At 27.3% G+C, this 26,840-nt stretch overlaps 1 protein-coding gene across 4 annotated transcripts in view; it reads left to right on the top strand.

The window, feature by feature from the left end:
• Positions 1 to 26,840, top strand: part of LOC100251264 (uncharacterized) — a 196,301-nt gene that overhangs the window by 53,552 nt on the left and 115,909 nt on the right. The window lies entirely within an intron of this gene.

The raw sequence follows: 26,840 nt of genomic DNA, 5'->3' as shown, positions 1-26,840 counted from the left end.
AGAATTGGTTTTAAAAATAAAATTATCAAATAAATCCCTAATTGCTCCCATTCTTTTCTTTTTCTTTTTAACTATTTATTTTTTGGTCTCAAAATTGAAGATGAAGAAGGTGGAAAGGAAAAAATGACAAGTGATTCTTTAATGGTAGTTTACATATTTATTTAAAAATGAATATTTTTGGGTCCTTATTAGGATTTTTTATTTTTTATATTTTTTTTTTGTTTAAGCAAAGGTGGGAGGATAAAAGTACACTCTCCCTTTTTAAAATGGCATAAATTTATATTTTTCTTTTTCTTTTGTTTCTCTCTTTCTAACACACCAATTCTAGATAAATCGATAAATTAATCAATTTTTATATGACCTCAATATGCCCATTAATAAGCTAAATCGACCACTCATATATATTGCTCTCACTTTTTACCACTTTTTAGAACTCTTAGTGTTGATAGATTTAAACAACATAAAAACCAAAGGGTTAACACAAAATTGGTAAGTGCTGATGAATTTAAACAATATGAAAACCAAAGAGTTAACACAAAATTGGTAACAGCTCTATTTGGTACTGAATGGGAAATGAATTAATGTTTCTAATTTTTAATTTTCTATTAAAATTATACATAATTAATTAATTATATCTTAATAAATATAATATAAATTAATAAAATAAAGTAATTAATTAATGTGTTCCAGTGTACAATTTCCAATTTGCTATTTTTAAAAATAGAAAAATAAATGACTTTTCAATTGTATTTCTAATTTTATGAATATTAACCATTATAGCACCAAATTTGTTTCTAGTTGTAGAATGAAAATATTATTTTTATTATTGTGTAATAAAAATAAAGAAAATATGTGTAGACCCTCAATTTTGTCCCTTTAGCACATGTCTTTAAATTCATTTTCAGTGTTCCACAGTAGTTCCTTGGTAGCCCATTGCTACTCATACTACTTACCTTTTCTGTCACCTTGGAGACTTTGGTTGAGGAATTACTTGATCCCTTATTGTGACCCTTAGCAGGCCTGATTTAGACTTAGGGTTTTCTTTTTTTTTTTTAGAATAGCTTTTAGGGTAGCCTACTTAGGCCCACTTAGGCACCCTAGGCCCATTAGACACCCTAAGCCTATTTAGATACACTTGGCCCACTTAGGCTCACTTAGGCCCACTTAGGTCACCTTTTAAGTATTTTTTTTGCATGTTTGCATGATTGCATTTTTTTGTATGGCTTGCATGACTTGCATGGCTCGTTTATTTTAAAGTGGCATGACTTGAACTTTTATTATTTTATTTTTATTTATTATATTCATTATCTTGTCTATTTCTTCATCTATTTTATTTCCTTATTATTTTGTCACTTTTTCCGTAATAATTGCCCTTACTTATCTATTTTAATTTAAAAAATTTATTTATATGTTTTATTTTTATTTTATAACTACTATTATTATTATTACTTTTACTCATTTTTATCATTATTATTATGATTTTTTTTATTTAATCTATTAACTTTGAAATTTTGTAGGAAAAGTATGGAAGGTGTGCACAATCACATTGGGATTGAATAATTGGAGGATTTCCTTGGATGCATGGTGGGATGGATACATTGAAAGGTAGGCGTGAACGTTTTGGGAAGAGTCCTCATTAAGGGAAGTGAGATCATGGCTTCAAATAGGAATCCGGGCTGCATATAGAAAGAGGAGATCACGGCTGAATGGAGGAGGGGGAAAAGGAGATTTATATTGTTAAAAATAAAAAGGAAAGAGGGGGAAGGTGATTCGGGACTAGAAGGGAGAGCAGATTCGGTTTGGAAGGGATGAGCCTGCATTTTGAAGCGTGAGAGGCTGCTGTTTGGAAAGGATCAGCCTACGTTTTGAAGCATGAGAGGCTGCTATTTGAAGTGATCGGATGAGGGATTTTTAGAGCCTTTGAGGATGCCGTTTGGGAGGAGATTAGTAGGCATTTTGAAGGGATCATAGGCTGCTGTTCGCACAAAGATCAGTCCGCATTTTCAGAGCGTGAGGAGTTGCTGTTTGAGATGATCCGAAGAGAGAGTTTAGAGAGCACGCGAGAGGCTATTTCAAGGGATATAAAAGAGAGAGTTTAGAGAGTGTGAGAGGGGCTGTTTCGAAGGGATCAGTGCAAGGAGATTTGAGAGCAAAGCGGCGGCTGTTTGAACTCACTGACGGAACCATCTGGACAGCAGCCCATCCATCCATGCATCTTTGAAAACGATGAATCCTCCAATTCCCGTCATTGTCAACTACACAACCAGGCCATATTTTATTCTCTTCTAGCCACTAGAGTGCTACAGATTATAAAAAATAAAATAGAATTCTAACCTGGAATACATAAAAGAACTTGGTTCGGGTACTTATGGAATTGTATCTTATGGAAAGAGGAAGATGGCCGCCACATAAGCCACGCATTAAGAGATGATTTTCTGAAACACGCAAAGAACGGCACGCATCCAAGAGCGGTCTTCCTACAACAGATTCAACAATATGCATTCTTGAAGGTAAGTTTCTTTTTCTTTTTTTAAATTTTATTTTAGTTTAATTTTAATTTATTTCGTTAGTTTAGATTTTTTTTTTATAATTAGTTTAATTAATTCTACATGATAAAGTTCTTATTTTTTCATTTCAATTTACTTTAGTGCTGATTTTTCTTTTAGTTTAGATGTGTTTGTGAGTTTCTAACTTTTTGGTTTAATCAATTCGATGTGAAAAAAAATCATGCTTCTTTTAGTCTACTTTGGTTAAATTTAACTTATCTATTTAGTTTAAATAATTTTGTAGTTTTAGATCATTGAAAAAATTAATTCCATGTTTGAAAGTTCATACTTTTAGTTTTCTTTTATTTAATTTTGTTCATTTTAATTAGTTTAGGTAATTTTATAATTTTAGTTTATTAATAAAATTAATCCTATGTTCGAAAGCTCACTTTTTTTTAGCTTGCTTCAATTTTATTTGGTTTATTTTGATTAGTTTAGGTACTTTTATAGTTTTAATTCATTAATAAAATTGATTTTATATTTGAAAGTTCATGCTTTTAGTTTACTCTGATTTGGCTTCACTCATCTATTTAGTTTAGGTATTTTCTATAATATTAGCTTATTAATAAAATTAATTTTATGACTGAAAATTCACATTTGCCTTGACTTAATTTCGTTCATTTTAACCGGTCTAGATGCGTTTGTGTATTTAATTGATCATGTGCTAATTCTTGATTGTTATTTTTAATTGATGTGTTTCTCGAAAATAGTCATTAATTCTTGGTGGGTATATCCTTAGCTTATATGATCTAAGTTCGAATAGTTTATTGCTTTGGTAGTCTATGGTAAAATTTACTTTTCGGAGGCCATCAGAAAATAGTGAAGATTGACCTCCATTCCCACCACTTCAATTTTCTCAGTTGTCAAAAACTCTACTTTGCGATTTTAATCACTTTTGTTTTGCTTGGTATTTTGTTCCTTATGTCTTGTCGTTTTCAAATTAATTTCTTTTATTTTGAAATCCAACACTTTTCTTAAAAGATCCCTTTAAAAATCCATTTCAAAAATTCATTTAGAGTTCTTAGAATCAAAATCTCATTCCCTTTAGAAATCCATTTCAAAAATTCGTTTAGAGTTCTTAGAATCAAAACCTCATTTTTTTTAAATAATGTGCAACCATGTTTTGATCGGTTCACATCTTTCTCGTTTTTTTTTTATGAAAATTTTGGTTTTAAATCAAACACGAACCCGAGCTTGTGGTCCCACATAAATGGGATAATTCCAGGTTAGATTTGTGTATATCAATTGGGGAATTGGTGAAACCCTTACATAAACAAAATCTTTTCAAAACTTATTTTTGCTACCACCTTTATTGGTTGTTACAATCATATCTATTTTTTTTTAGGAATTATATACAAGACTTATGTAATAATTGTTGAATTAGTATACTCCAATAATTTTTGCTATGCTAATTAGATAACAAGCATGCTAGGATTTATCTTATTATTTATTATCTAACCCCTCATGTCTTGTGGAAGCACATTACAAGTTACCCATGCTATTCAGGTATGCTTCTTACCTTCGTATCTTAATTCCATAAATTATGTATTGCTTTATATATGATCGTTATGTATTGCTTCGTATGCGATTCTCAACTTGTTCAGCATATTTTTTTTTTTTATTATTGTTTGTTTAGCTTGCCATGTTTGACAAAGAGATTAGGATAAAATATATGTTGTGTGTTTTATTTTCCAAACTAATCATTAATGTCTTTTGATGGCGCTTAAGAAGCAGTCCAGGTATGCACTTTAACTCTCCTTTATTGTAATTTGATCTTGTTTGGCATATTATTTTTTAAATCACCTTAGTCTATCTAGGTATCCTCAATTAATCAATTAATTGTCACATTGCCCCCAATTTAGTCAGTGGAGACCTTTGTAGGGCTTAGAGGGGTGCTATCTCCTAGAGGTACCTTCCCAATAAGTAACCAGATCCCCGGACCTAGACTTGGGTTTTTCAAAGACATGCTTTTCCAAAAAAATATGGAATCATTTTTTTTAGGGTTTTATTTCTTGTTTTATTTTCCCTTTAAAATAAAATAAAATAAGTGGCGACTCCGACTTTTCCAAAAACAACATCTTCACTAAATAAAAAGCGAGTCTTGCCGATCGAGTGGGGGCGCACGTGAAAAATGCGGGTCCACAATATGTTTTCAATGTTTCTTAAGATTTTTGAAGAATTTTATCTGTCTATAAGTATGAAACCTTGTTGGTTTAATAAAAAAAAGGAATAAATTGCAAGTAAGTTATGGATGATAATTTTTTATTTTAAAAAATTTAGAAATGAAAAAAAAAATTTATACTTTTATTTTTAATTCTTATTATCAGATTTAAAGATAATTAGTTTTAGTAGGTTATCAAACTTTTAAATATTATAAAATATAAAAATACAAAAAAAAAATCTTAAATTAAAATATTTTTGATAGGCATAATACTACAATCAAGCTTGATTAAATAATAAGTCAAAATTATTATTTTCTATTAATGTGTAGACTCATGGAATGTATGATAGTGTTAATACTTAAAAATACTCCCAATTTTATTTTGGTACCAATGATAGGATATACAAAATCTCCTATTATTCTTGGTTTTCTTTTGGATAAACTTTTTTTTATTTTATTATTTTTTTTAGTGTACATTGTGCTTAGCAGAGTCTTTACCAATTTTATAATATTATAATAAAATTACATCATGCAACATATTTTGTACCTAAAAATAAATTTGATTAGTTAGCTTGTGTCAATTAATTCACGTCTCTTTTTTGAAATATGCATAATAAACCATAAGTGGTTACTTTTGTACTCACTTAAGATGTTAGCAAGTCATAATTTTAGTAGTCAAAACGCCTAAAACCTTTGAATTTTCAACAAGTTATGGGAGCCATACATGAATGGTGTCATCTTCAATGATTGTAATTGTGAATGTGAAGGAGATAATCCCATGATCCCATCTTCAAATATGAGTCATTGACATCTATTTCACAACTCATATCATATTTAATACTTTTATCTTATTCTTTGTTTTCTTTATTATTGTATCGACGGAAGCTTAGATGCAAACATCGTTAATCAATAACACAAAGATAAAAATAAAAAATAAATAAATAAAATCAACACAAATGGTACACGATGTTTTAACGTGGTTCGGCAACTATGCCTACATTCACGAATGAAAGAGAATCATTTTACTGTACAATAGAGAAAATTATAGAAGACAAAACCAAAACATTACCGAGGACAAAACTAGATACAACTATTGGGTTCCCGAAACATCTCATGTTTCCTCACTCTTCGTATTCATACCCTACCATGAGCCCTCTAGCTCCATCGAGTACCTCTCGTTCTTCTTCACATCTCTATTCACCTCGTATAGTTTTTACAAACTCATCTTCATCTCATAACTTTTTCCCCTCATGACCTAGAATATTATATTGAGATATTTCTAATAACCTTCCTTATTCTATAAGGTGTCTAATATTACAATAATATATCAACCTAGAAATATTCTATATAATATTCTTTACAAAAAAAAAAAATTATACTAATTAAGAATTTGAGACACTTCCTAACAATCTCGATCTTGGACCAAATTCTATGAAATCAATCTTCAAACTCTCCATGACACGAACTTTTTTTGTATCATATCACTACGAGATAGCAATCGACTCCACCTTCATCGAAAATTCCTTTTGCTTTCATTTTGTTGCTCTATGATCTTTTACACTTTCAAAAATCTTCAACCCAAGCTTTGATATTGATTTGTTAGTTGCTTTCACCAATTAAAGTTAGTACTAACGGGAGCTCATCCTTAGTAGACATGGGTTCCATAATGGATAATATCTCATGTAAGGAATCCAAGTCTCAAGATATTTGTTTTCATTGAAAATAAAAGCAAATAGTTTCTTGCTTGTGCTTTCTCAATAATAATTAATAACCAAATCGAAATCTTACAATTTTTTTAAGACTTTGAGACTGGTACCTAAAAATCCTCATCCATTGTCATCATTAATTGGAAGTATTAATAGATCTAAACACAAGAAAATCAAAATAATAACATCCAAATCAAAACCTTACAATTTTTTAGATTTGGAGAGCACATGATCAATGGTATTTGAAATTGCTCATCCATTTTTCATCCTTAGCTAGAAGTGTTAATAGATCTAAACATATATATAAAAATCAAAAGGTTAAAATCAAGATTAATAATTGATTATAAGTATTAAAATTTTTGGAAAATTTTTAATTATTATATTAAATTCATACATAAACAATTAATTGAATTTCATTAAATTCAATAAAAATAAATAGAGTTGAATAGAAATAATAATTAAAGGTGTCATTTGCATACACTTTTATTCTTAATATTTTCAAAAACATAAAACGTAAATGTTTTAATAATTATATTTTTAGTTTTTATAAAATAAAAAAAAAATGTAAACTATGCATTTTTATTAAAAATTCATTTTTGTGTAAATCTTATGAGATGAGATCAAGCCTAGGGTATCAATTGAGAGAAAAATATAAATATAAGGTATCACTTAGGGTTTGCCAAGTATGGGATATCATTTGGGGAGTTCAATAGTGAGACATCTCTTAATGAAAATTGTAAGTGTCTATTGGAGTCGATTAATCCAAATATAAAGTTCTAAAGCTTGGTTTGAAAGTCTTAATATAGTGGAACTTAGAACTTGGGATTGGAATTCGAGGAGAGTGGATGTAGGCCGAGATTTATGCTAATCATTATACATCTTGAGTTTGAATTTCCCTCTTTCTTACTCTCTTTATTTATATGCAATGATTTTTTATTGTTTTTATTACATTGTTGCTTATTTATCTCCTACATTCATCATAATTTATAATTTACAAAAAAAAAAAGAAAAATCCCAAGACCCAATCCCCTCTTAGGGGTTTACCTTAGGTTGATATTGTTAGAATCCTGACATAAATCATATATAATTGCTTTCACAAAGTCTTTTTGTAGACCCTCTCTCTTCAGCTTGGATTTTTTTCTTGATGATTTAAAAACAATAGGGCATTACATGGCCCGGGGGAGGGGGCCTCCTTAGGCAGGGAGGAACAACACAGGACACATGGCGAGAGGGAATAGCAGCCATGGTGGTGGTTGGGGGAGCCCATACTTGCTGATGGGATGAACAGGAAAGGGAGAGGTGGCTTGCCAAGGAAGATAGAAACAGGAAGAGATAGAAAGGAAAGAGAAGGGGAGAAAAGGGGATTGAGTTGGCAGAGGAGAGGGATTTTTCGAAAAGGAGATAAGGGAATTCTCCGGTTAGATACAGAGAAGAGGATCTGAGAGTGAAGCTTTTTTTTTGGGAGAGAAAGCTTGCCAGTAAAGAAGGAAGAGCAGAGGGAGGTCACGTTCCGAACTCTCGGGTAAATTTATCTTGAACCTGGTATGTGTCCGTTTGCTAATGCCTTGCTTCATTTTCTGCTGATCTATGGATACGGTTTTATTGCTTGCTGTGGACATTAAGGGCCACGGGTATGAGTTTTAATGGAACATGTTTTGTCATTCTGGGATGCCCTGTTCTAGTTTCTTTTGATGCTCACATTCTTTTCTTCTGTAAATGACTGCATATATCTTTTGGATTAGATGACCGAATAAAAATATTTTGTGGATTTTCCTTTTCCTCCCATCAACTTGTCATCCGTCCATTCTCATGCAAACAAAGTCCCATGCATGTCACCACACTCACCACCCTCCATTTCTTTTCATCCTCATACCCGTCACTTTCAACGTCATCTATGCTCATCATATCCAGCTTGACCCATGAAACCATTTGCCAAACCCACCACCTATCATACCCATCACCATTCTCATCCATTTTATTCATACCCATTTTCCACACGTGCATGGCTACCCAAGCCCCCTCCAAAGCCATTACTAAAGTCTCAAAGACCACCCTTCCACGTGCATGGGGACTGTGCATGCATGTCGCCACCCTTCCTCTCTCCATCACCACTTTCTCTCTCTATATCCTCGCCCCCACCATCACTCAGACCTCTCTACGCGTGAGCCTTTTTCAGTGGCTAGAGAACGGGCAGCAGCCAAGCAGCCTTTCATTCCTCTCAAACCTCACCGGAGCCGCCTTTGGGGTTCGGCGCTGCTGCCTCAGTTCAGGGCGCCTCTCCCTAAGCCGTTGACGGCGGCCCGCGCGCCGTCCTCTCCGACTGCTTCCGTGGCATGGTCGACGGCGCCATCGACGAAGACGCCCATCTTCTGGTGTCGTGGCCTCGAAAGCCATGCATCTCCACCGCTTCGGCGCTGCCCTCGAAGCCGCCACCCCTTCCCTCTCCTCTGGGTCGCTGATGGTGGAGGCCTCGCCTGAGGGTGATGCCCAGATGGAGATGGATGCCTTGGGCTGTGATGGGGAATGGGTTTTAGGCTTGCCCATAGGTGGAGGTTTGAGCCCAAGCCCAGGTTTGTGATAAAAATGGGTTTTAGGCTTGCCCATAGGTGGAGGTTTGAGCCCAAGCCCAGGTCTGTGATGGGGAATGGGTTTTAGGCTTGCCCATGATGGCCATGGGTGGAGGTTTGAGCCCAGGCCCAAGTTGGTGCTGAGGATGGATGCCTTGGGCTCACCCATGGTGGCGGGTATGGGCTTAAGTTGGAGCCCAGGCCCGAAGTTGCTGATGAGAGGCCCCATTGCTCCCTATGCTAGCCACTCTCATGGCCCAAGTCCATGTGGAGTTAGCCCATTTGTCTACTTCATGTCTAAACAAGTTTTAAATCTCTAATCTTAGTAAATTAACTTATTCATGCATTTTTATTTTTTATTTTTTATCTTATTTTATCTTCACCAATTTAGTTAGCTCAACTTAAAGACAATTAAAAGACAAATCATCAAGGTTGAATTTCTTTTTCAAAACTTAAAATAATTTGTATCTTAAAAGACATACTTACATTTCATTCTTATCTCCATCATACTTATATTGACTTGTAGGAAGTTTAAAGCTCTTATTTAACTACAATCCTTTACTTGTTTGACTAATGGCCTAAAAAAAAAAACATATTCTAGTATTAAAGACAAAAAAATGTCTATAATTAACTTATGTTGGTCCCGATGAATTTACTATATTCTAAACCTTAAAATCTCATTTTCAAAACCTAGGTCCTTAAGCAATCCTTCAAAAATCTTATATCTTAATTTAATTTTTCAATCCTAAAAATTCTAGAATTCATTCAAATCTTATTTTCATCAATTAGAATTATTATCCCATATTCATCTATCTATCTAGTCTAATCCTTCAAAAATCTCATGTTTTAATTTAATTCTACAAATATTCATTTAAATCTTATTTTCATTAAATAGAATCATTATCTCATATTCATCTAGTTATTTAAAGTCTAAATATTTCAAAAATCCCATGTTTTAATTTAATCTTTCTATAATTAGTTTAAACCTTATTTTCATTAAAAAGAATCATTATCTCATATTTATCTAGTTACTTAAAGTCCAATCCTTCAAAAATCTCATGTCTCAATTTAATCTTTCAATAATTCGTTTAAACCTTATTTTCATTAAATAGAATCATTATCCCATATTCATCTAGTCTAATCTTTCAAAATCCTATGTCTTAATTTAATTCTTCAAATATTCATTTAAATCTTATTTTCATCAATTAGAATCATTATCCCATATTTATTTAGTTATTCAAAGTCTAATCCTTCAAAAATCCCATGTTTTAATTTAATTCTACAAATATTCGTTTAAATCTTATTTTCATTAAATAGAATCATTATCCCATATTCATCTGGTTATTTAAAATCTAATCTTTCAAAAATCTCATGTCTTAATTTAATCTTTCAATAATTCGTTTAAACCTTATTTTCACTAAATAGAATCATTATCCCATATTTATCTAGTTACTTAAAGTTCAATCCTTCAAAAATCTCATGTCTCAATTTAATCTTTCAATAATTCGTTTAAACCTTATTTTCATTAAATAGAATCATTATCTCCTATTCATCTAATCTAATCCTTCAAAATCTTATGTCTTAATTTAATTCTTCAAATATTCGTTTAAATCTTATTTTCATCAATTAGAATCATTATCCCATATTTATTTAGTTATTCAAAGTCTAATCCTTCAAAAATCCCATGTTTTAATTTAATTCTACAAATATTCGTTTAAATCTTATTTTCATTAAATAGAATCATCATCCCATATTCATCTAGTTATTCAAAGTCTAATTTTTCAAAAATCACATGTCTTAATTTAATCTTTCAATAATTCGTTTAAACCTTATTTTCATTAAATAGAATCATTATCCCATATTTATCTAGTTACTTAAAGTCCAATCCTTCAAAAATCCCATGTCCCAATTTAATCTTTCAATAATTTGTTTAAACCTTATTTTCATTAAATAAAATCATTATCCCATATTTATCTAGTTATTTAAAGTCCAATCCTTCAAAAATCCAACGTCCCAATTTAATTTTCAGCCTCAAAAATCCCACTACACATTTTTTTATTCATTTAAATATCATTTTTGTTAATCGCTATTTCCACGTTTACTTATTTCTTTCTTCTAAAAATTCCAATAATTAAAGTTCAATTATGCAAAAATCTGACTTTCAAACTTAATTTTCAAAATCCCACTATTCACTTTCATCCGTTCAAACATCATTTTTGTCAAAATCCGATTTTCAAATTTAATTTTTAATCTCATAAATCACACTATTCACTTTCATCCGTCCAAATATCGTTTTTGATTAATTAGTAACATTATTCCATACTTACATATTTATTTCTCTTAAAGATCTCAACCATTAAAGTCTAATTCTTCAAAATTCCAATTTCTAAATTTAGTTATCTGAAATTCCAATTGTCCTATCTCCGAACTTAATTTTCACTTCTCAATATTCCAATTATCACATTTATCCGGTTACTCATTTATTGTTATCACTATTATTGTTATCATTTTATTCATTCGTTTCTAAAAGGTCCGCCTTCAAATGATTTTCAAGATTTCCAATTTTTATAAATCAACTTTCATAATTTCTACTTCTCAAATAACTTACAACTCTGATCCCTTTCAAAATTCAACTCCCAAAGTCCCAATTTTCGTAACTCAATTTTTCTTAAAAATCCCGAACTTTTAAATAATTCCTCAAAATCCCAATTTTCTTTCAAATTTAATTTCTAAAATTCTCATTCTTACATTTAATTCCTAAGAATCCAATTTTCAAATAATCTCCAAAACTCCAATTTTCAAATAATCGCTAAGATTTCGATTCTCAAATGAATTTCAGAAATCCAGTTTTCCTTCGAACAATTTTAATCCCTGCTTAGTGATGCATGTGATATGTTTCGTGCTCTATATTGTGCACTGACTCCATTTCTATGATAGCGCATTGTTCGTTCGTGGCCCAGGTACGCATCCACTCCTATTCTGGTCATTCTCTATTGCATGTTTCGATTCCCATATGCGCCTAATCGATTTGAGTATCCATTGATTTTCCTATTGATTGTCATGTCAACTTCATTTTATTAGTAGAGACCCGACTTTAGGGACTTAGAGGGGTGCTATGGTCTTTACCATACCTTCCCAATAAGCAACCTGATCCCCGAGCCCGATCCAATTTTTCGTAGATCACCTTTTCCAAAATAAGGAGTCGCACTTAGGGTTTTCTTTCTTATTTTGTTACCCTTTAAAAATAAAACAAAAATAAGTAGCTACTCCAAGTCAATTTTTCTTAATCAATAAAATCATTTTTCAAAATCAAAATCGAGCTCGCCTTCGAGTGGGAAACGCATGAGCCGAAATGCGGAGTCCACACCTTTTAATTTCAAATAAGTTGTAAGTCCTACATATGAATTGAATAATCTTTTTTATTCTAATATAAACGAGACAACCCTAAAACGGATAAGTGGAATCAATTTTAGGGTTGAGGCATGTTAACCACAAACATCTACCTCACAAGTCACAACTTGCAACTCACATCATATTGAATAACTTTTATCTTTTTCTTCATGTTCTGTGTTGGTACTATTGGCCTATGTCTAGTAAGTATGGTTCCACAATGGATCATAACTTGTCTAAAGAATACAACTTGGGATGTTGTTTTGTTTAAAAACAAAAGCATGATAGGCAATTGTGATAAAAACATTAAGGCTTATTTGGTAATTTTATTTTTTATAATAAAAAATTACTTTCAAACATAAAAAAAAAACTACATTTGATAAACTTTTAATAAAAAATTATTTTTTTCAAAATTTATTCTAAAAGCATATTTCTTAGAATAATTTTGAGGTGTGTTTTTAGTTATTTTTATTAATTTTTTGAATAACAATTAATATAAAAATATTTAGATTTTTTTTTATTTTACATAAATACACAGTACCTTTGTGGAGAATAAATTGAAAAAACTATTTTTTATATTTAAATTCTCAAACAAAATTTTGTTTTCAAAAATAATTGATAACCATTCTAAAAATTGTTTTTAAAAACTATTTTTTTGGAGAATTGGTTTTAAAAACATTATCAAATAAATCCCTCATTGCTTTCATTTTTTCTTTTTAATTATTTATTTTTGGGTCAAGAAATTGAAGATGAATGAAGGTGGAAGGGAAAAATTGGCAAGAGGATCTTTAAAGGTAGTTTTACATATTTTTTTAAAAATGAATATTGTTGGGTCCCTATGAGGATTTTATTTTATTTATTTATTTACGTTTAGCAAAGGTAAGAGGATAAAAGTACATTCTCTTTTTAAAGTAGTATAAATTTATATTTATTTTTTCCTTTTGTTTCCCTCTTTCTAACTCACCAATTCCGGATAAACTCATGAATAAGGTTATATATGGTTCCTAAAAATGAAAAAAAAAATACTAAGAAAAATGATTTTCATATTTGGTTGTCCAATGAAAAATGTTAAAGAAAATAAAATATAATTAAAACTAGTTATAAACTTTTGCTTTCTCAAATTATTTAATTTTTATATCAATAAACTAAAATTAGTTAAATAAATTTGAAGTAGTAAATAAAAATAATTTATTAACTTTAAATCTACTTTTTATTTTCCTTCACTTTTTTTTTCTCTCTATTTTTCCTCTTTATTTTGCTTCTTTTGCATTTTTTCTTAAATTTTTTTGGAACCAAACATAGCCTTAATCAATTTTAATGCCACCTTAATATGTCCATTAATAAGCTAAATTGACCATTCATGTATATTGCTCACTTTTTACCACTTTTTAAAGTACGAATTTTTTGGTTTCTTATGACATTGATGAATTTTTTGCCTTTGAATATGAAACCTTGTTGGTTTAATAAATAAAAATAAATAAATTGCAAATCAGTTATGGGTGATAATTTAAAAAAAAAAATTAAATTAGAAATGAAAAAACTTTTTATACTTTTATTTTTTAAATTTTGTTATCAAAATGTAAAGATAAATTAAATTATCAAACATGAGTTTTGAAATTATTTAAATTTTTTAATATTTAATATAATATATATATATATATATATCTTAAATTAACTAATATATTTTTTATACACATAATACTACAAATAAACTTGATTAAATAATAAGTCAAAATTATTATTTTCTACCAATGAGTAGATTCATGGAATGTATAATAGTGTTAATACTTGAAAATATTCCCAATCTTATTTTGGTTCCAATTATATTATAGAATATTATACAAAATCTCCACTATTCTTTGTTTTCTTTTTGAATAAGCTTCTTGTTTACTTTATTATTCTTTTTAACATAGATTCAACTTAGCTGAGGTTTTTATCAATTTTATAATATTATATTAAAATTACATCATACAACAAATTTTGTAAATAAAAATAAATTTAATTAACCAACTTGTATATGATTAATTTTATATTCACTTAAGCGGTAAATGATAATAATTTTAGTATCCAAAGCCTCTAAATTTTGAATAATTCAGTTGTGGGAACCATACATGAATGATATCATCTTCTGTGATTCTGATTATGAATGTGAAGTAAATAATCCCATGACCTTATCGTCAAATATAAGCCACTGACATATGTTTCACAACTCACATCATCTAGTTGCTTTCACCAATTAAAGTTAATACTAATGGGGCCTCATCCTTTGTAGACATGGGCTCCACATTGGATAATAGCTCTTGAAAGGAATCCAAGTCTCAAGATATTTGTTTTCGTTGAAAATAAAAATACGACAATCTCTTTTTACTTTCTTAATAATAATAACCAAATCAAAACCTTATAATTTTTTAAACTTTGAGAGTCTTAACACATGATCAATGGTACCCGAAAATCTTCGTCCATTGTCATCTTAGCCAAAAGTGTTAATGGATCTAAAAACATGAAAATCAAAATAATAACATCCAAATCAAAACCGTACAATTTTTTTAGATTTTGAGATCGAATCACATGATCAATGGTATTCGAAAATGTTGGTTCATTTTCATCATTACCTGAAAGTGTTGATACATCTAAACATACGAAACCAAAGGTTTAAATCAAGATTGGTAAGTGATGATAAGTATTAAAAAATTTTGAAATTTTTTTAATTATTATATTAAATTCAGACATAAATAATTAATTGAATTTCATTAAATTCAATGAAAAAAATAAGTAGAGTCGAATAGAATTAATAGTTAAAAGTATCATTTGCATACACTTTTATTTTTAATATTTTTAAAAACATGAAGCATAAATGTGTTCATAATTATGTTTTTAGTTTTGTAAATATTAAGGCTATGTTTGGTTCTCAGAAAATTTGAGGGAAAATACAAAGGAAATAAAATAGAGATGAAAAGTAAAAGGAAAGAAAAAGTGAAGGAAAATAAAAAATAAAGTTAAAGATGATAAATTATTTTTATTTGCTACTTCAAACTCATTTTATTTATTTTAACTCATCAATATAAAGATTAAATAATTTTAAAATGCATAAGTTTCTAACTAATTTTAATTATATTTAATTTTCTTTAAAATATTTTATAGGACAACCAAACATGAGAAAATCATTTTCCTTAATATTTTTTTCTTTTCTTTGTACTTTCCGAGAACCAAACATAGCCTAAATGTATTTGACAGTTCTAATTTTGTTTTTTCTTAAAACAAAAAAACAAAGTTTGATAATTATATAAGAAAAGTGAAACAAACTGGTAATGTTTTATAATCATAATAATAATAATTTTAATTTTAATTTAATAATAATAATGGATAATATCTCATGTAAGGAATCCAAGTCTCAAGATATTTGTTTTCATTGAAAATAAAAGCAGATAGTCTCTTGCTTGTGCTTTCTCAATAATAATTAATTAATAACCAAATCGAAATCTTATAATTTTTTAGACTTTGAGACTCCTAACACATGATCAATGGTACCTAAAAATCCTCATCTATTGTTATCATTAGTTGGAAGTATTAATAGATCTACACACAAGAAAATCAAAATAATAACATCTGAATCAAAACCTTACAATTTTTTAGATTTGTTTTGCACATGATCAATGGTATTTGAAAATGCTCATCCATTTTTCATCCTTAGCTAGAAGTGTTAATAGATCTAAACATATATATAAAAATCAAAAGGTTAAATCAAGATTGGTAATCGATTATAAATATTAAATTTTTTTGGAAAATTTTTAATTATTATATTAAATTCATACATAAACAATTAATTGAATTTCATTAAATTCAATAAAAATAAATGGAGTTGAATAGAAATAATAATTAAAGGTGTCATTTGCATACACTTTTATTCTTAATATTTTAAAAAACATAAAACATAAATGTTTTAATAATTATATTTTTAGTTTTTATAAAAAAAAAAATGTAAACTAGGAATTTTTATTAAAAAATCATTTTTTGTAAATCTTATGAGATAAGATCAAGTGTAGGTATCACTTGAGAGAAAAATATAAATATAAGGTATCACTTAGGGTTTGCCAAGTATGGGATATCATTTGGGGAGTTTAAGAGTGAGACATCTCTTAATAAAAATTGTAAGTGTCTATTGGAGTCAATTAATCCAAGTATAAAGTTCTAAAATTTGGTTTGAAAGTCTTAATATAGTAAAACCTCAAACTTGGGATTAGAATTCAAGGAAAGTGGATGTAGGCCGAGATTTGTGCTAATCATTATAAATCTTGAGTTTGAATTTCCATCTTACTTACCCTCTTTATTTATATGCAATGATTTTTTATTGCTTTTATTATATTGTTGCTTATTTATCTCCTATATTCATCATATTTTATATTTTAAAAAAAAAATTCCCAACACCCAAGGGTTTACCTTAGGTTGGTATTGTTAGAATCCTGACATAAACCATATATAATTGCTTTTATAAAGTCCCTTTAATTTCAAATAAGTTGTAGGTCCTACATATGAATGGAATAATCTTTTTTATTCTAATATAAAAGAGACAACCCTAAAACGGATAAGTGGAATCTATTTTAGGGTTGAGGCATGTTAACCACAAACATCTACCTCACAACTCACAACTCACAACTCACAACTCACAACTCACAACTCACATCATATTGAATAACTTTTATTTTTTTCTTCATTTTCTTTGTTGGTACTTATCGGCCTATGTCTAGTAAGTATGGGTTCCACAATAGATGATAACTTGTCTAAAGAATACAACTTAGGATGTTGTTTTGTTTGAAAACAAAAGCATGATAGGCAATTGTGATAAAAACATTAAGGCTTATTTGGTAATTTTATTTTTTACAATAAAAAATCATTTTCAAATATAAAAAAATACATTTGATAAATTTTTAATAGAAAATTATTATTTTTTTCAAAATTTATTCTAAAAGCATATTTCTTAGAATAATTTTGAGGTGTGTTTTTAGTTGTTTTTTATTAATTTTTTGAATAACAATTAAAATAAAAATATTTTAGAATTTTTTTATTATACATAAATACACAGTACCTTTGTGGAGAATAAATCGAAAAAACTAATTTTTATATTTAAATTCTCAAACAAAATTTTATTTTAAAAAATAATTGATAACCATTTTAAAATTTTCTTTTAAATACATTTTTTTTTTTTGAGAATTGGTTTTTAAAACATTATCAAATAAATCCCTCATTGCTTCCATTTTTTTCTTTTTAATTATTTATTTTTTGGTCAAGAAATTGAAGATGAATGAAGGTGGAAGGGAAAAATTGGCGAGAGAATCTTTAAGGTAGTTTTACATATTTTTTTAAAAAATGAATATTGTTGGGTCCCTATGAGGATTTTATTTTATTTATTTATTTAAGTTAAGCAAAGGTCGGAGGATAAAAGTACACTCTCTTTTTAAAGTAGCATAAATTTATATTTATTTTTTCCTTTTGTTTCTCTCTTTCTAACTCACTAATTCCGGATAAACTCATTAATAAGGTTATGTTTGGTTCCTAAAGATGAAAGAAAAAAAATATATACTAAGGAAAATGATTTTTCATATTTGATTGTCCAATTGAAAATGTTAAAGAAAATAAAATATAATTAAAATTAGTTATAAATTGATGTTTTCTCAAATTATTTAATTTTTACATCAATGAATTAAAATTGGTGAAATAAATTTGAAGTAGTAAATAAAAATAATTTATTGGCTTTAAATCTACTTTTTATTTTCCTTTCACTTTTTCTTTCTCTCTACTTTTCCTCTCTATTTTGCTTATTTTGCATTTTCCCTTAAATTTTTTTGGAACCAAACATAGCCTTAATCAATTTTAATGCCACCTTAACATGCCCATTAATAAGCAAAATTGACCATCATGTATATTGCTCACTTTTTACCACTTTTTAAAACTATTAGTGTTGATATACTTAAACAACCTAAAAACCAAAGGGTTAACACAATATTGTTTATAAGTACAATTTTTTTGGTTTCTTATGATTTTGATGAATTTTTTGCCTCTGAAACCTTGTTGGTTTATTAGAAAAAAAAAATTGCAAGTAAGTTATGGGTAATAAATTTTTTATTTTAAAATTAAAAATAATTAGAAATGAAAAAACTTTTTGTACTTTTTAACATAGATTCAACTTAGCTGAGTTTTTATCAATTTTATAATATTATATTAAAATTACATCATGCAACATATTTTGTAGATAAAAATAAATTTAATTAGTCATCTTATGTAAATTAATAAACATATATTTTTAAAAATATACATAATAAACCATACATGATTACTTTTGTACTCACTTGAAACGTTAAAAGGTAAAAATTTTAGTATCCAAAGCCTCTAAATTTTGAATAGGTTGGAGAAACCATACATGAATGGTATCATCTTCTGTGATTCCCATGACCTTATCTTCAAATATAAGCCACTGACGTATGTTTTACAACTCACATCATATTTAAAACTTTTTATCATTTTCTTTGTTTTCTTCATTGGTCTAGTTGCTTTCACCAATTAAAGTTAATACTAATGGAGCCTCATCCTTTGTAGACATGGGCTCCACATTGGATAATAGCTCTTGAAAGGAATCCAAGTCTCAAGATATCTGTTTTCGTTGAAAATAAAAGCATGACAATCTCTTGTACTTTCTTAATAATAATAACCAAATCAAAACCTTATAATTTTTTAAACTTTGAGAGTCTTAACACACGATCAATGGTACCCGAAAATCTTCGTCCATTGTCATCTTAGCCAAAAGTGTTAATGGATCTAAAAACATGAAAATCAAAATAATAACATCCAAATCAAAACCATACAATTTTTTTAGATTTTGAGATCTTATCACATGATCAATGGTATTCGAAAATGTTGGTTCATTTTCATCTTTACCTAAAAGTGTTGATACATCTAAACATATGAAAACCAAAGGTTTAAATCAAGATTAGTAAGTGATGATAAGTATTAAAAATTTTGAAATATTTTTAATTATTATATTAAATTCAGACATAAATAATTAATTGAATTTCATTAAATTCAATGAAAAAAACAAATAGAGTCGAATAGGATTAATAGTAAAAGTATCATTTGCATACACTTTTATTTTTAATATTTTTAAAAACATGAAGCATAAATGTGTTCATAATTATGTTTTTAGTTTTGTAAATATTAAGGCTATGTTTAGTTCTCAGAAAATTTGAGGGAAAATACAAAGGAAATAAAATAGAGAGGAAAAGTAAAAGGAAAGAAAAAGTGAAGGAAAATAAAAAATAAAGTTAAAGATAATAAATTATTTTTATTTGCTACTTCAAACTCATTTTATTTATTTTAACTTATCAATATAAAGATTAAATAATTTTAAAATGTATAAATTTCTAACTAATTTTAATTATATTTAATTTTCTTTGAAATATTTTATAGGACAACTTTCCTTAATATTTTTTTTTTCTTTTCTTTGTACTTTTTGGAAACCAAACATAATATAAATCTATTTGACAGTTCTAATTTTGTTTTTTCTTAAAACAAAAAAAACAAAGTTTGATAATTATATAAGAAAAGTGAAACAAACTGGCAATGTTTTATAATCATAATAATAATAATTTTAATTTTAATTTTAATAATAATAATTATAATAAGTTTATATAGTTGAAAATATGGGAAGACAATTGAACTTGACCAACTTGTCTTAAATCAACTGCAGTATATAACAATAAGTAAAGTCTCACTGCCCTTAGCAATCCCGTCCGCAAATAATCCCTCCCTTTTTTTTGAAAAATGGAAATTAAAAAAAAAACATAAGATATAGTGACTCATATAAGAATTGATTTTATTTATTATTATATGAAAATCATACATAAATAATTAATCCAATTTTAATCAATTTAATACATATAAAAAATTAAATAGAATAAATAATTAGCATATCATTTGGATACATTTTTTTCTACTATTTTAAAAAAATAGAAAACATAAATAACTTTTAAATTATTTTTTAATTTTTATAAATTTGAAACATGATGGTATCAATTTGCTTCTAGTAAAATTAAAAAATAATGATATTTCATAATTATATAATATAAAGAAAGAAGGTATTTGTTTATCATTTTTACGAACTTAACGATTTTTTTTCTAACTTTTGAAATTAATAAATGAGATGCATGGCTGTGGATACTGGATAGTATGAAAGCAAGAAGAGAAACATATGGATGTAGTAAAACCAGAGTTAGCCAATGGGAAGGAGTCAGACCCAAAAATTAATAAATAACAATAATAACAAAGTTGGAATAGTAGGCGATAATTGATTGCTAAGTGAAAATGAGAGCATGGGTGTCCCAATTTCCAAAGACTTTAAATTTGATAGACTTTGATGATGCACCATCAATCAATGACTGTAGTATAACATTGGATAAGCTCTCATGTGTCCTTTCGCCATCCTTTACCTACTGCCCACCCCCCACATTTAGCGTTTTGTGAAGAAGTATTCCCATTTTCCTTCTCTTACAAGTTTTTTCTCAGATATAAACCGCTAACGTCTATTTCACAACTCACATCATATTTAATACCTTTTATCATTTTCTTTATTGGTCTAACGGAAGCCCCTTTCTACACTGCATATACATGGGTCCCACACAATAAATAATAATAATAATAATAATAAAAGGGGATTAATCCAACGCTGAAGATTTTTGTCTTTGTTTGAAAATGCAAGCATGGCTGGCTCTTGTTGCTCTGTTTGCATTTCGAACTCAATCTCATTGAATAATGAATACCTCTAAGTCTCATATTTTGCTTTACTTTTTAAGTACGGGCTGTACTAATGATCTTACAAGTTTATAAATGGATCCACTTTTAAATTGAACAGCATTACTTTTTTTTGCTGAAAATTTTGAATTATTATATTAAAGTCATATAAAATTAATTGCTTAAATTTTCATAAATTTAATACAAATTAATAAAATTAAATAGAATTAATAGATAAGGTATCATTTGGATACACTTTTATTTCTACAATTTTTCAAACACAAAAAATATTCACGATATGTCAATTATATTTTTGGGTTTTGTAAATATTAAATATATTTGGTGCTTATAATTTGTTTTTATTTTAAAAAATAAAAAATAAAATGTGTTTGTTAATCTAATAAAAAAGGAAAAATAATATAATCATTTTTTTTATTTTATAGATGAAATTTTTTATTCTTATAGGAGGGACTCATATATTGCTGATGGAGGGTGAGTTGGGTTTTTGCATTTTAATTTTTTTAAAAAAAAATAAATTAGAAATCAAACAAATGCTATATCTTTAATTTTTATTTTTTGTTATTAGATTTTAAAAATAAGAGTTAAAAAATAGGTTATCAAAACATGAATTATAAATTTATTTTTAAAATTACATTAACAAAAAATAAAAAAATAAAAAATAAAAGAGATGTCTAAATAATATTTAATATCTTTTTAATACCAGATCTTTAGATGTAATACATTTTTCCTTAAAAGGATTAAAATTGTGATAAACTATATCTTTTTCACTTCAATTTTTAGTCTTTGACCAAACTAAATATTAGCACAATATAAAATATGTTATATATCCAAATTGATGTTGTATATAATATGTAAGTATTCAATCAAAAATCGTTATTTGGTTTTAGTGGTGTGTCCTCGGCAAAGCATCAACAAGAATGTACTGAGATGATGGCTTATTGAGATTTGACTCTAGAAAGGGCAGCCCGGGTTTTTAATTTCTGGGAATTTTTTTTTTTAAAATGATAGTTGTAAAAGCATTGAGGAATTTACAACAGTTTTAATAACGTTGAAAATTATTTTTTGAAAAGATATTTTTCATAATTTTTATATCGGTCACATGAACCTTGAAATTATTTAAAATTTTTTAATATTAAAAAAAATATAACAAAAAAAAATCTTAAATTAATATTTTTTTATACACATAATACTATAAATAAGTTTGATTAAATAATAAATCAAAATTATTATTTTCTATTAATGTGTAGAGTCATGGAATGTATAATAGTGTTAATACTTAAAAATACTCTCAATTTTATTTTGGTTATAATGATAGCATATGCAAAATCTCCATTATTCTTGGTTTTCTCCAGGGTAAACTTTTTTGTCTACTTTATTATTTTTTCTAGTGCAGATTGTGCTTAGCTGAGTCTTCACCAATTTTATAATGTTATAATGAAATTACATCATACAACATATTTTGTATATAAAAATAAATTTAATTAACTAGCTTATATCAATTAATTCATATATATTTTTTGAATGATCACTTTTGTACTCACCCAAGATGTTCAAAGGTAATAATTGTAGTAAGCCCAAAGGTCCAAAACCTCTGAATTTTCGAACCCCGAGTCATTGACATGGATTTTATTCCTATTCTTTGTTTTCTTTATTTGTGTAGTTGCTTTCACCAATTAAAGTTAGTACCAACTTGTGCTCATCCTTAATAGATAATATCTCCTATAAGGAATCCAAGTCCTCACATATTTGAACCTTACAATTTTTTATACTTTGAGAGTCTTAAGGCTTGATCAATGATCAATGGAAATAATTTAGCAGTCAAAGGAGACCAAAACTTGAATGTGTTGTGGGAGTCAAATGCAGGTGGGAAATGGCAGATCACGGAATTTAGAATCGTTGCTTGTGATTTGTCTTCTTCTCTATTTTCTTGATTGCTGCAGCTGTTTCATTCATTGAGGGCAATAATGGATGGGAGCCCCTTTTCAGTAGATATAAGAATGGTTCATATAAAGGAATCCAGGGCTCAACGTATTTGTCTTTGTTATTGAAAACTGATAGCCCACTTTCATGTGAGTTACATGCCAGTATTTGTATTCCTTTATTGGTGGTTATAGTTTTGTTTTTCATTTTCATCAAAAGGAAATCAAATAAACTTTTTGCTATTTTTTATGATCATAGCTGAGATTGAGACACCCATATTATTGGTTTAGTAAAAATAAAAAATAAAAAAATAAAAAATTATGGGTGAATTGGGTGGTAATTTTCTATTTTAAAAGTAAAAAAAAAAAAAGTGAAACAAATTTTATAGGGAATTCGTGTACAGGAATCCAAGGCTGAAGATTTTTGTCTTTTTTTTAAAATGCAAGCATGATATGGCAGGGTCTTCAGTCTCGTGATTTCACACTCAATCTCATTTAATTTCCATTTTGCTGTAATTTACATATTCATTTTTAAGCCAAAAATGTAATCATTAGACTGATTCTCTTTAAAACCATTTATAATAATAAAAATTTACAGAATTATTTGTATAAATTAAGAGCTTGTTAGATATCAAACAAATTTTATATCTTTATTTTCAATTTTTTGTTATCAAATTTAAAAGTAAAAAGTAAAATACATTACCAAACATGTTGTACGAAATCAGTTTTAATTTTTTATTTAAAAAATAAACAATGAGAAATAAATTTTAAAGAAATGTTTAAATAATATTATATATTTTTTTAAAATCAGACATTGAGATGTTATATATTTTTATTTAAAAAAATTAAAATTAAGATGAGATGTCTTTCACAGTGAATTTATAATGTTACATTAAAATCGCATCATATTGCCAAGTTCTCGAAGCAAAAATGAATTAGTAACTAAGTTCCCATAATACTTCATCTATCTGTTTTCGTTTTTTTAAAATAATAATAATAATAATACTAATGATGTTATAAGTTTGGAAATAGGCCGACTTCTAGCTTGTATAAGCATTATTCTTAAGTTGACAAAAAAAAAAGTCTAAATTATGAGCTTGTAAAAAAATATATTTTTTACAAAAATAAATACTTTTCCTCTTTTTTTTTTTTTTTTGCCTTAATCACAATCTAAAAATAGATAATAAAAGTATTTATTTTTTATTTTAAAAGTCAATTAAGAGTTTGATGTGATTTATTTTTGAACGACTTTGTTAAAAGGTGAAAAATTCGTATATGGTTCTTTTTTAATTTCTAAAACTTATGGAGAAATTTTATGAAACCATTTCTTGTTTTATAAAGCATTTTTTATAATTTTTAAAAATAGAAAATATAAATAATTTTTAAATTATTTTTTAAAATTTTAAAAATATTAAACATTATAGTATCAATTTCCTTCTAGTAAAAATAAAAAATAAAAATGTTTCATAATTATATATTTTTTATTATTATTTTTATGACTTTAATAATTGTCTTCTAACTTCTGAAATTAATAAATGAGAGATGCATAGAAGTGGGGACTCAAGAGAAACATGCGGAAGTAGTAAAACCATGCACGAATGAATGACTATAGTCCAGCTGTCTGATCTCACTCTTCAATCACGTGCCAATTCGCCTTCCTTACCTACCTCCCACCCTCCACATTTAATGTTTTATGAAATTACCCTTGTAGACTAAAATTTGTTTCTTTTTTTTTTTTTTTTTTTGAAAATGGGCTTAAAAACATGCACGAAATGCAGTTCGGGGGATTCTTTTCAACCCACTTTTGCATAAACTGTCACAATTGATCTTCCATTCTTGCTGACTCTGAACATGGACTTGTGAAAAGTATAATTAAATAATTATATTAAAATTATACATAAATAATTAATCAAATTTTAATGAATTTAGTATAGGTTAAAAAATTAAACAAAATAAATAATTGAGATATCATTTGGATACAAATTTTGTTTTAGTATTTTTAAAAATAGAAAACATAAATAATTTTTTACATAATATTTTATTTTTTATAAATATCAAACATATAAATATTAATTTTTTCTCTTGTAAATAAAAAAAAAAAAAAGATATTGCATAATTATGTAATATAAAGAAAGAAGTTTTTTTTTTATGATTTTTATTTTTTATTTTTCACTTTTGAAAGTACTAAATGAGATGCAGTGGTTACTTTGAGAGAAACGTATGCATCTAATAGATCAAGGGTTGCAAGTCATGCCCCAAAAACCAATAAATAATAAAAATAATGAAGTAGTCAGAGCGGTTGGTGAGAAATAACTGATTGCTCAAGGAAAATGAAAGCATGCGTGTTACAATTTCCAAACTCAAAGGCTTTAAATTTGCTCAGTTTTTTTATGAGACGACACATGGATACCGAAAGATTTTGACAATACACCACTAATAAATGGGTGCAGTCCAGCTGTAAGCTCTTATTTCATTTCACACTCTAAATAACATTAAAATCATAATATTAACACAATATCAATAATTGATCCACTTCTGTTTGATAGTGGCTCATATAGCAATTGATTTTTTTATTTTCTATTATGCTATTAAAATTATAAATAATTAATATAATTTTAATGAATTTAATATAAATTAAAAATTAAAATATAATAAATAATTATAATATCATTTGGATACAATTTTGATTTTATTATTATTTTTTTAAATGGATAACATAAATAAATTTTAAATAATATTTTAAATTTTTATAGATATTAAACATGATAGTATTAATTTTTCTTATAGTACAAAATAAAAGACAAAAATATTTATAATAATATAATATAATATAGAGAACCTTGCCAAGACTTTGATGAAATTTTTTTCTTGCTTCGGAGAGTAATAACTGCACTGCTCTGCTCTGAAAGTAGTAGGAGAAGGGTATGGATGAAATAAAACCAGAGTGAATGAAGGGGCAGGAGGGAGAATAATAATAATAAAGTTGGTAGAGTAGGTGCTCAAGGAAAATGAAAGCATTTGTGTATCAATTTCTAAACTCATGACTATAATCACTTGTCATTTGGATAAAGTTTGAATCAATCGTGGGAGTCAGAACCATACATCACTAATCATCTATGATTATGAATGTCAACGTGAGCCCATTAACCCAATCTTCAAGTCTAAGGTGGTGTTTGTTTTTTTACTTAATTCTAAATAGAACCTTAATACTTAATAGTATTAAATATTAGATTGTTTGTTTTTGTAGTATTTTATTTCTATTAAGTATTAAAAAGTAAAAAAAATCATTGTGTTATTTTTTCTATTTAGAAAAAGCCACATATTTTGGCTTTTTCTATTTAGTAAAAAGTTTATAATAAGTCATGAAAAAGTAAAAAAACAAACAACCTAAATTCTAAAACTAAATAGTTTTCAGCAAAAAGCTAAAAAAACAAACACCACCTAAGTCATTTACATATTCCTCAGCCACTTGCATCTTGTTTGAGATATTTTCTTGTTTTTTGTTTTACTAGGAAGTTGAAACTCAAACTAAAATCATAATTTTTCAAAAATAATATTGGAATTATAAAAATTTTATTAAATAAAAAAGAATAGATAAATATTATTTATCTTATAAATAAAAAACAATATCAAACTAAAATAATTTTATTAGTTGTAATTAATTGAATTAATTTAAAGAAAAATTAAAGATTAAGAATAATTAAAATTATTTAACTTTAATTTATGATTAAGAATAGTGGCAGAGGATGGAA

The sequence above is a fragment of the Vitis vinifera genome, chromosome 14 (genome assembly GCF_030704535.1).
Source record: "Vitis vinifera cultivar Pinot Noir 40024 chromosome 14, ASM3070453v1".
Lineage (NCBI taxonomy): Eukaryota > Viridiplantae > Streptophyta > Magnoliopsida > Vitales > Vitaceae > Vitis > Vitis vinifera.
This window is presented reverse-complemented; position numbering and strand designations above follow the sequence as displayed.